The sequence below is a fragment of the Vanessa cardui genome, chromosome 24 (genome assembly GCF_905220365.1).
Source record: "Vanessa cardui chromosome 24, ilVanCard2.1, whole genome shotgun sequence".
In the NCBI taxonomy this organism is placed as follows: domain Eukaryota; kingdom Metazoa; phylum Arthropoda; class Insecta; order Lepidoptera; family Nymphalidae; genus Vanessa; species Vanessa cardui.
In genome coordinates, this window is record NC_061146.1 from 8,660,014 (window position 1) to 8,672,932 (window position 12,919).

The window sequence follows — 12,919 nt, forward strand, 5'->3', positions numbered from 1 at the left end:
TGATATGTATACACATTACGTCCGTAATCCGTATACTCGTCACTACATAGCAGGTTCGAAAAATAATCTAGTTACTGACAGAAATATCAGCTAGTTTATAATCATACTAATATCGGGAAAAAACCGATGTTATGAGGACGATAGAACACAAATCATAAATGTTGCAAAATAAAAGTAAAGCGGCAAAAATTTAATAGCCTACTGGCAGATTTGTAAATCCGCCACTGCGCTGAATAACATAACATAAATATTAAATTGTTGTCATTATCAGCTATAACCTTGTAAACACAAACACAAACATACCTACAAAATATCTATCAAAGTGACGTCATAATAGAAGTTTTTTTCGAATAAATAAATATGGATATTGCATCAACTCCAAAGCAATAACACCTACTTATGAATAAGTTTGCATGTATGCAATGTAAATAATAATGCGCAAAGCTGATTGGTCGATGCAAACGCGACAGATGATTATTGTTTTTTTTATGAGATAAACACAAAGGCAATTTAAATATTTGATTAAGATTTACGTGTACAGTATGTAAGTCTGTAAAAGTGTCGAACTGCTGTATTTAATCTATATATCCAGTAGTGTGTTATGCAAAGCAACGGCGGATCGCTAATATAGATCTATTCAGTTCTGAAGTTACTCAAATAATCGTCACCACGCGTGCATCTTAACCGATGATTGCGTTTTCAAACCCAGACAAGCACCACTATATATATGTGCTTAATTTGTGTTTATAATTCATCTCGTGCTTGGCGGTGAAGGAAAACATCGTGAGGAAACCTCCATGTATCTAATTTCATCGAAATTCTGCCACATGTGCATTCCACCGACCCGCATTGGAACAAGGTGGTGGATTATGTTCCAAACCCTCTCCTTAATAGAAGAGGAGGCCTTATCTCGGCAGTGGGAAATTTACAGGCTGTTACTTTACTTTTTTATCGTCAAATTATTATAGACGTTTAATAGTATGAGTGCGTGTCATACGTACTTTCAATGTCTTAGTGTGCGTTGAGCGACTAAGAGTAAGGTCAGCAAAAAAATATGACTATATTTGTTGAGTTTATTTTATTAAAGCAATTTGTGAGTGAACCCTTGGGGGTTGATTTCACTAACCCTTTATGGGTGTGAATGAATAGATCTATAACTCATTAATTGAGTCCGCTATCATTTAGATTTTGTTTGCATAATTATGATGAAAAATGATCTAGAATACTTAAAAATCTCTATTAAAACCACCGTATGCTTCTATTAAATAATATTATTCTATATGTATTAAATTAATCGAAAACATAGCCACGCATTATATAGGATAACTATACGAAGGAATTGAACGCTTATATCAATGGAATAAGGTACATATTAGCATCACTACTAGCTTTAGTAATCGCAATAAATTTCGATAATAATGCCCAAGCGTCGCCTATACTTGCCTAGTTTATTAACGCTAGATTTAAATATAGATAATTAAGGGAAATATATTAGAAAACTAAATTAGATAATTGAGTTCCTGTAACCTCTCCGTCTTCAATGTCAAATCAGCTCATTAATAATTAAATTATTTTTGATTTAAACTTAAACAGATTAACAAAATTAAGTGTATCAAAAAATTTAAAATACGTACAGTATGAAACAACTTAGATGTAGCATCGGCAAAATACGTAAAACCGATCACATTTGAATTAAGTACGCTATCCCAAATTATCAATATTTATTTATTATGTGAAAATGATCTTTACACAAACGTAATAACTTCTAATATCATCGCTGTCTCGGGTTTAACTGACGCGAGAATCTATAGCGACGAATAGCGTCGATTGGCGCGATAGGGAGCTATTTCTATTGGGTGTATAAATTGGCAGTAATCGGTTTTATTGATTTTGCCGATGCTACATCTAAGTTGTGTCGTACTATAAATATTTAGCATTAAAACAAAACATGTGTTATGTGTCTACCTAAAACACACAGTGTTTAAGATGAAGGATGAGGCTGCTTGTGAATTTTCCGCTGATTATAAATTGACGAAATTCTATCTAAAATCGGCTATCGACACCGACATTTAATACAAATATTCGATACAGTGCTGGTAACTAAATTCGGATATCGCAAATGCCTACCGCTTGCTGTTGAAGATGCTGTGACAATTAACAATGACAGCGTTTAGACATAGACTATGGACGCGTTATTCAATAGGAAACTTCCAGGAGACTTTACAATCCAAAGACAATGTAAGTTTGTCAATTTTATAATTAAGGGAGAATTCATAAGCAGCTTCTTCATCTTAACACTGTTTTAACACACAATATATGTTCATTCATTCAAAGTTAAGTTAGCAACGAATGAATGACAAATGTAATTTATAGATAGATGTTATCTATCTATATAGACTCATTTTATACACTAGATGGAAGATTATATATCTTAATTATCAATTAAAAAAGGATTTATCTGAAACCGACGGTTAATTAAGGATTAGTAAGGAAAGACAAATATATAGTACAGAGACTGGCTTTGTTTGGTTGACAAGGCTAGCAATGTTATTAATGATAAAAATTCGATTAAAAAACAGTGCAGTAAGAATACTCATTTGTTGTATTTATATAAAGATGGTGCCTAAAATAATAAATATTAATAAAACTGTCATCTTTAAGCTTTTAATCGCAATCTTAGGGCATTTGTTTTATTAACAAGCATGCTACTTGTAAGCCTTGCTCTTTTCGTGTCATTACTATATTAAAAATATGTAATTTCAGCTATTGTACATGGGTACACTTTCTACGTACATGTAATTTCTATTGCACTTCTTGTATGATTAATATGAAGTTTAATAAATAATAATAAAATGTGATGTAGGGCAAGAAATATAGTAGATATCGCTAGGTCGTTTAAGTGATAGCTTTATAATTATTGAATACAAGTTGTCGCCTGCGGTTTCGCTCGCGTTTTAGGCTGGCTATCATGTGGTAGGCAAAAAACGTAGCGTATGTCCTTTATTAAAGTTCAAGTTTGTTTCACAAACAATTTTATCAAATTTAGTTCAGAGTTTAGTTGTGAAAATGCAACAGACGCAAAGAGTTACTTTCATATTTATAATATTGGTAAAGATTTCGGTCAAATTTCATTAATATGTATAAGACAATGTAATAATTAAATGCGTGTGCGTCTCAGGATGCCTGACAGAAGTGACAACTTAAAACGTATGTCCGATTAGAGTGAGAGAGCATGAGCCTGCCTATAGCTTATGTCTGCGTAAGAGAAAGGGAGGCCAGACTAATGACGTAACGCGTTACGTAACGAAGCGGTTTACCCTCCCAAAATAAGTTGTCCCAAAATAAATCGTTATCTCTGTTTTCGAACAGGTTTAAGTAATGTTATGACAAGTAACTTCACAGCGATATTATATTGGGCCTATTAAAAATATTTATGACAACTATCATGTATAAAAACAATAGGCCTCTGCTAGACAAACGCGCTCTGCCTCTGTCATGATCATAATTTTTGATCAGGTGTGATAGCAGTCTAGTTATAGACTATATATATTGTTTAAAAAATTAAAAATACTCATAATTTCGTAAGCCTTAATTTTTTTCTGTATTTTTATACTTTCAGTATTATTTTAATATTTAGAAACTTACTTTTAAGTTGAAATTTTAATCAATTTGCTGTTAATTATTTATTTCGATTTTTGTCGCTTATTTCATAATTGAGAATTTTTTTCATTATTAAATATTTAGCTTTGTCATAGAAATACATAACATTAAACCATCATATACAAATAGCGCTGGCTTTGAGGTAAAACTTCGACGTTTAAGATACTGTTATTGTGTCTATTGACAGAGAAAAAGCTATCAGCCATAAGTACGTTATAATTTTATATGTCGGTCAGAGGAAAATACTCAAAAATTAATAAAAAAAAAATGTTAAAAATATTTTAACTCAGGTCAAATAAACCAGTGCTGTTTCAAGAAAAATAAATTACCATTGACTATTAATTTGATATGTCAAATCCATGATATATTATATATATTATGACATATACATATATACATATTATTTATAATAGTACATTGATTACAATTGCAATTTTGATACTGACTTTTCTATTTAAAAATATTTTTAAAAACAATATTTGTGATCAAAAGTTAACTCATATATAAAATTATGTATTAATAAAAGGATTTGTTACACATAAAATCGGATCTTATCGAATAACAAGCAATAATTAAACTAGTAATCAGTTGGAAACTATAATTGATAGAATTTTAAGATTCTGTAACTAGTACATGACAAACTTATTGGCAATTAAAATATGTAATGTAATGTAGGCATTAACTATATACAAATAAGGTTTTAAAATGCCTGTACAAATAATGGTAACAAGAATGCTAGCAGCATTTCCACTTTTAATGCAAATTCAGATCCTGATTTAAATTTAATTAAATTCTTTTAACATATACAATTCACTTGCTATGTATAGTATATTTAATATGTTAAATCGTTAGATTTTGTACTCAGGGAAGCCAGATCAGATCCCCTTAGTCTGGTCCTGATAATTTATATTTAAATAATTACTATAAGGTCATCTCAATTATTATTTTATATAAAAAGATGACAAGCAAGATAAACGAACATTTTGGGTTACTTGCAAGCCTAGGTTTTACCTCCCAGTTAACACATTCTAATTATTGCTGATAATTCTAGACATGCAGCATTGTTAGGATGTGTTATGTTCCAATTTTGAAAGGTTACTTACCGGAAATTAAACACATAATTATCTAATTATTTTTTTAATTAAAATTAAATTTTATACGGCACTGGTATTATGTATAGAGCATAAAAATATAATATATTTTATTCAAATAACTGAATGCCATGGATTATTACAATTATGAAAAAAAAATGTTATTTATAATTTATTCCTCTTTCGTGATCATTAAATACTAAGCAAATAATATTTTAAAGTACAAAATATTTTTTTTTTTATATATAATTTGTTTTTTTTTTCTTGATTGTCTTCCAGATATTTTTTTATTTATAATACAAATAATAATGATGTTTCATCTAAAATAAATATTTAAAAAATCGAAACATTTATATGTATATAGAATTAAGTATATAATAGATATAAGTAAATCAGTTTTGAATATATTTCTTAATTTTAGAAACAGTTGCAATATTAAATTACAACATTCCATAGATATAATAATTTATTTATGTATGTTTTTTTTAAAGATGTCCTTTTAATTCAATTACATATTATTTTAGTGTTGCCACATAAAAATATTCTTTATATAATATTTTCACACCAAAAACCGTTTATTAAATGATATTTGGTTGTTGCAACACTGGGGTGATTTCACATTTTGAAATGCATTAGTTAGTTTATTTTAGTTAACTTTTTTTAAGTAAGTTGAAATATTTCAGTCATTAATATTTACATTTGAAGGAAAAAAGAGAGATATATTCAAAACATTTTAATTAAATCTATACGAAGAAGGAAATCAATTGTTAACTAATAAGTAAAATAGGATACATTTAATGTTCTGACACACCTGTTGAGCGAAACGCGATGTATATGCTACGACCACACTTGTGCCTCTGGTGTATTCAATGTTTATTTTTATTGGTGCCATGTTGATAGAACTAGACAGCTAAAAAGACCAATTTATGAGAATACTTCAAAGTATCGTTCAAATTCTTCAAATTTTTTATCTATTTTCTTGGATTATGATATTTAGACGGTAGGAGTTCGTTTAAGCCCCTTTCGTTATATACCGCTCACTCATCAAATTCCCAACAGCAGTAAGTTTTGTTTTTTCTAGTTTGAAAGGGGGGGGGGGTGAGTTAGAGTTACACAAGGTTTGTGGCGTATTGGCGATATAAAGTATTGGTTTATGTTTCTTGCAGTACAAATGCAAGTTAAGAAATAATCTATACCGGCGAGTAGTAGTATAAAAAGAAAAATATATTGGTATTTATTTTTGTATTTCCAGTTAAACAATTATAATTTGTTTTACTGGCAATCCATGATTTTAAGTTTTTTTAAGAGAACCAGTGCAATCAAAATCATTTCCTCTCAGTGACACAGGTGTGGTCGTAGCTTTAAAGCTTCTCCATGTGTGTGCCCTAATAGTAAGGATCGCTTCATACGCTTTTTAGATTGTGCTAGCACAAATTGTAATGGAAAAGTGGATGCTTTTCATTTTATAATTGTTTTTGTAAGGAAATAATTTGATGGTTAGTGAAGGATTATGTGTATTGAAAATATTTTGTTTCAAAATTGTGACGTAATTTTTGTATTTACAAAGTATCCTTTTTGTACGGAATTGATTCTTGATGTTTTTTTAAGTATTTATTTGCTCAAACTGTTCGATTTTTAATAAATGAAATTTACATAGTACTTTTTTATGTATATATATATTCAATGAAATTTAATTATAGATGCTCCAAAATTTCAAATAATATGGAGTTTGTATTATGAGTTATTAAAGTTTTATATTAAATAATATATAACTCGGATGGCACTATTCACTCTTCTAGTAGTAGTGTTTATATTTATGTTTCTGTGGTCGGTACAAATTGAGCTTAATACCGATCGCAAAACAATTACTTATTTCAATTTAAACATACATATACGTATATTTCGTTTTATATATGTATATTGAATATTCATAATTAATATTAAAATTGTTTAATTTTAAAGATTACATATATTTCATGACATCATCCATGACACGGCTGTGATGCCAAAATTACAAATATAATATGCATTATTAATGCAATTGTTATTATAATTGCGAAAATGTGTATTTTTTTATTATTTGCTATTAAGCTAGCTGTGTGATTTATGTATTTGCAAGCCATTTAAGTAATAAGTAACAGCTTCCTATTTAATTCATTAGTGTAGTATATTTCTAAGTTAGACATATCCCGATAAGTTACAATACTTGGAAGTATTCTAAGCAATACATTAAGTGAAGCTAACAACCTACTTATAATATGAGCAATACATGACCACGCACACATTAAACATTAACTTTTCTCGGTGTGCGTAGATGTCGCATAAGACATTTCAGATTTAAATATAACGTTTCTGTGTGCAGGAGTACTGAACAATTTCGCTAGATGGCGCTCATTTCAATTAATACGTACGTTTCATTTAGCCCAAAAAACTATTAGATAGGCCTATTCGGTAAGTCGAAAGATAATATTGTCAGATGTAAAATATTATTAACAATTTATTATATTCACGATGAATTCGAAAATCATTTTGTTTAATTTTCGTATGAGATATAAATTTGTATTTAATTGATAATGTTTAATGATATGTACGCGAAGATAGTTTTAATGTGTTATTATTTTCGCCGTTGTGATATTACTCTGTACAAACATTAGCCATAATACAATAGATTAGATTATAACATTCATGTGTTGTGTACATATTGAGTTGAATGACTTGCCTTCAGATGAATAAATATCAACATGTAGTTAAGAATTGTTTTATTTCGTGCTGTTTGTTAACCTATATACTACCTGGTATCATTTTTTTCTCTATAACAATGCATCATACGTTTATATCATGTGAAGTGGGGGGGGGGGGCTATGTGTGACTTGACTATGTGGCCAGGGCGCCTCGTGCACCCTTGTAAACGATACCCTCTTCGTCCCTTCGGGGGGCGCCACGGGATCACTTTTGCATCCGTGACGAAACTATCTGGGTACGTGTGAACCAGGTAGTACATATTGTGCATATTGTACCTCTAAAGCCCATTACACAATGAAAAAAATAAGGTATAAGAGATAAGGAATAAGAAATAGCACAGCAATCAAAACACAATAGGCGATTGGCTACAATATTCAACCAATCACAGCAGTTGAATATCTGCTACTAATTACGTGCTGCTGTTAGTTTTACGACACTTCCTTGAAAAAATACCCTGCGATTGGCTGGCTATAAGAAATAAGAAACAAATTTCCACACGGAAATGTTATTCTTATTTATTATTCCTTATTTTTGAATTCTGAATTGATTAACGGGGCTGCCATCGCTGGATTCCGCTATTCATAATTTCTTGTTCCTTATCTCTTATATATTATTTTTTGCATTGTGTAATGGGCTTAAAAGCAATAATCAGTATTGTTGTGTTCCATTTTGAAGGGTTAGATCCAGTGTAACTATAAGCATGACATGATATCTTGGTTCGCAAGGTTGGTGGCGCATTGGCGATGTGTGGAATGGTTAATGTGACTTAGAGCGCAAATATCTGTGGGCGGTGTTGCCCTCTTACCCTGTTGCCTGGTCTCGAAATATTAATCTAAGTAAACTGTATAGAACAAAATATACTATAAAAGGAAGGAATTCTCATTTGTAAATTCTATAGTTTCTTAAATAGTTCATACTTTATAATAATTAATTGACAACAAATTTAAAATCCGAATCGACAACCATAGACAATTCTATACTATATTCAAGTACAGGGTATGTTCATCATGTGAAAAATATGGAACTTTAAATGTCCCATTGTCGGACTAAGACTTCCTTTATAAAGTTTGGTTCTTGTAAAAAAAACCACAAAAAATATTTCACATGTTTTTTTATTCATTACTACATTTATTACAACAGATTAATTACACGGACGGCAAATACATTGACATATAACGAAACAGCTAATAAATTAAATTAACAATATACACATCGGTTGATTCCATAGCAATAGCAATTTTATTTTAACCAACATCTTAGCAGTAATGTAATAACTACCCATTTTGTATTAAAGCATAAATTGCATTTTAAAATCATAATTTAAATAACAGTAAGATTTAATAGAATTTTATGATAAACAAAGATATAAAATAAAATAAAAATTGAATATATTTAATTAAAATAACTAAAGATTTTTATATATAATAAAATTATTTATTTTATTATTAATAAATATTATTAATTCGGTATGATGACAATTAACTAAGCGGTGTCGAATTATTTTGTGACATGTATTTCATTATTATTTCATGTTTTATTAATTTGAAATTATTGAGACATCATAAGTACAGCGCCTTTTTGTAATAAACTCCTTTCCAGCATCGTAACTATAAATTAATTGCATCCCAAAATAATCAAAAATTAAGATTAAAGAATTTATGTACAAACTGTTCTGAATGACATATTTCAATTCAAATTTAATTTTATAGTTCCTAAATTTTTTATACCCATTTTATATAATAAAGATGTTGTTATGACTGTCTTTGGTATACAAAGAAAAAGCCTTAATAATTTCTTGTCCGTACCCACGATCATTCCGCCGACATCAAATACAAATATATAACAACTTTACTTGTCATATGGAAGTTGAACGGTTACAACGAATTGATGACGTCACTAAATGTCATATTTGTTTTAAGGAATCAGGAAGCGAATTTGAAAATATGGCCGCCTTCATAAGTCGTGAGAATAATTATCATGTCAATCATTTTTGAAAAACCTATACATTAAATACTTTATAATAACGTTTTTTTTTTTCAAAACGCGCAAACGTCTACCTCTTACTAAAACTAAATACAATAATACCTATAAAACTATCACAATAAATTCACTATTTGAGCATGTAATTGCGTTCATTTATGTTTTATTATAATTTAGATACAATTTGCAAATATAACTTAAGATTAGACAAAAAACAATGTATTTATCTTTGGAAAATAAATAGTCTTATATCTTATATTTACAGTAAGTGTACAATTGCAAAAAAAACTTTACATAAATATACATATTTTTTATTAATTTTACTGCTATACATTATAACCTTGCATTCTTTTGATTCTTCTTTAATACTGAATGACATTTAAGAATATTACATACACATTTTAAAGTAATTGTTAATTTCGAAATACAGATTAAAAAAATAAACATCTGTCAAATTCACTATGACAGATTTTCGCGCCTTAACATATTTTTAGTGTTCCCTTTTTTAGAACCGGTGAAATCATAGCAAAGACTGACGTTTATTAATTTTAATATCTAAATCTGTTACAATAAAATGCATATGTACTTATTAGACGGTCTCAAACATGTTATTAATAATAAAAAAAAGAATATATTATTAAAAGTTTTCAGAATAATTTAACAAGCATTCATATTTATGACTTTGCCTTATACTGATAACAATGTAACCATAACATATCGAATACGAACGCACTATTTCGACGTTAATATAATAAAAAAAAAAACACAAACCATTAAATAACATTTTGGTCGAAATCTTTGTACAATTTCATTACACACTTAAAATTCAAAATATCTAATTAAAACAATTAAATAATACAGAATTAACACAAACTAAATAATATCATAACATTAAATACTTTTTTAATTAAACTGAAATTTGTACAAAATAATTAAAACTATGAGCAATATTTTCTTTTTTTAATTGTATGAATGATGTTCAAGATTTGGACTTCCAATGGGGGGGGAGGTATTTGTCTGGGGTGAGATGTAAGATATGAATGGGTCGATTTAGGATAAGGGGGTGAAGGGATGTGACTAGAGATAGAGATGAATCGAAGAATCAAACTTTTATAACGTTAAAAAAAAATTAAAAAATCAATTCACACTAAACGCATTAAATAAACTATATTTACACAAATAATGTACTCGTGAGCCTCGCGATCAAAATTGTGCGTTCTCATTACCCACTAGAGAATATTAACATTTTAATAATTCAAATATAACTAATTTACTTAAATCTAAAAATATTATGCGAGTCAACAAGTGTCTTTATATTATAACAAAGCTTCATTAATCGAATAATTATAATCGACCATTTCATTAAACTTATCCTAATTATTCATAATTTAATTGTCAAATACATAATCTTTTTTTTTTATAAACTTTGGCACTAGAAATACTATAGGGGGTCGCGCTAATCTATCAATGTTTTATCGACGTTTTTCTTGAACCAGGATATTTTTGACATTATATACAAAATATAATCTTAAAATGTCATATTTTTTATTATGTCAAAGATTTACTGATGAACTGTCAAAGACAAATGACGTTTAAATTAATCGCTGTCAAGACTGACAGAAATTTGACAGCTATGTATCAAGACAGTTGGGCAATTGTTATGAACCAAGAGCCAGTTACAAAATTTAGGTGATCTTTTTAAAAGTCACGAATCTTTTCATAGTATAATTTCAATAGCTACAGATTTAGGGTAGTCCTTGCCGGCCACACAGGTCTGTCAGAAGTGGCTTTCCATTATCACACAAACACTTTAGTGAAATTTTAATACATACAGTATTAAAACTTCACTAAAGTGTCGTGAAATGACCACTTAAATTTGGTCTCTGAGTCTCCCTCTACAACGATTGTTGTTTTATAGCAATATCGATAACGATTTATCAAAACTGTTGGACACAATTTCAAAAATTATTCGACACGACTAAACACACGTTATCTTTCTCTATCACACGTAATGCAATCATATTGTTATCTCTTTCGCACGTTACGTAAATGTTTTAAGCGTGTCGAATAAGTTAAAAACTGAAATGTCATATCTATTGAAACTGTTAATAGCGTAGAGTAAAAATAAGCAAGCTTTAGAGCGTAGGTAGAGGGCAATGTTTCAGCAGATGTTCTACTTGAGAAATGAGCCCCTGATCGAAAATTGTTGTAAAAAACAACAATTATAAAAGATACGGTGCTTTCTTTTAAAAAGATCTTATGTAAACACACCCATTGATTTGCACGCTATAACTTACTTATTATTACTCTAAGCATTGAAGAGAATATTATAATATATAAATATGACATACATATCACGTGACCAAAGTATGACAAACCGTTGACGATGGAGAACGCTTAAACTTTTTGCTTTTGAAAGTCATCGTACCATATCAGTCAAAGATCTAAGCGTCCTAATATAAGCTACAACTTAGAAATCGTCTTAACGCGACCGCACTATTTACAATTATAAACAATTACAAATTTACTTTTCATATAAAAAAAAAATTAGCTTCATTATGTATAAATAGATATTTAAAGCAACATTTTCACTGCACAAGCGGTTTCTATATTTTTTATCGCGACTGTCCTTACAAAAGGTCGTATGTAACATTGATTTGCGATTAAAGTTATAAGGTCGTATGTTACAGTATTCTTTATCTGTAACAAAGCTTCTTTTCATACATTAATTAATATTTGAAAAGGCCGAAACAAAAATAACTATATTATATAAAAAATAATGATACTGAAAGAGACTCTTACTAGTCCTTTTGAAATATTTACTAATGTATAATATATTAATACATATACCTTCTTTTTATATGTGTATATGTATTAGGTCTTTATATAAGTTTGTAAGTGAATGACCGAATCACTTCCCCAGCGTATATATTTAAGTTTTAAACCCCTTTCATGGTAGGTTGTCTGGTTCCCATGACTAATTAACCATGACCTTGAAAATTCAACATTAATTAATAAGATCTACACAATTCTGTATTGTAAGTATTAGGCATGAGAGATATCCGACGTCAGATGTCGCGCTGTCTCTTTTCAACTTTACATATCACGGTATGTGAGAAAGAGATGAAACGAACGATATCGAAATCGGCTTAACATTCGCTACATCTCTTTCTCACAGATGGGTTACTCTAAAGTTAGAAAGAGAAAGGGCGAATATTTCATGAGTTTAATGTTATTGTACTTTTAATGGTCTGACGTTTATCCGTCCGTCCATTCGTCCATCCCAATGACAAAAGGAAACATTCAAAACATACCGTATTTTTCAATATCACAAGTGTTTTGTTGATAATTCTGCTGCATCAAGACGCCATTTTTCGATGACGAACATTTAAAATAGAGGCCTCAACTAAGGATGTTCGCTAAACGAATGTAGACTGAATGAATTT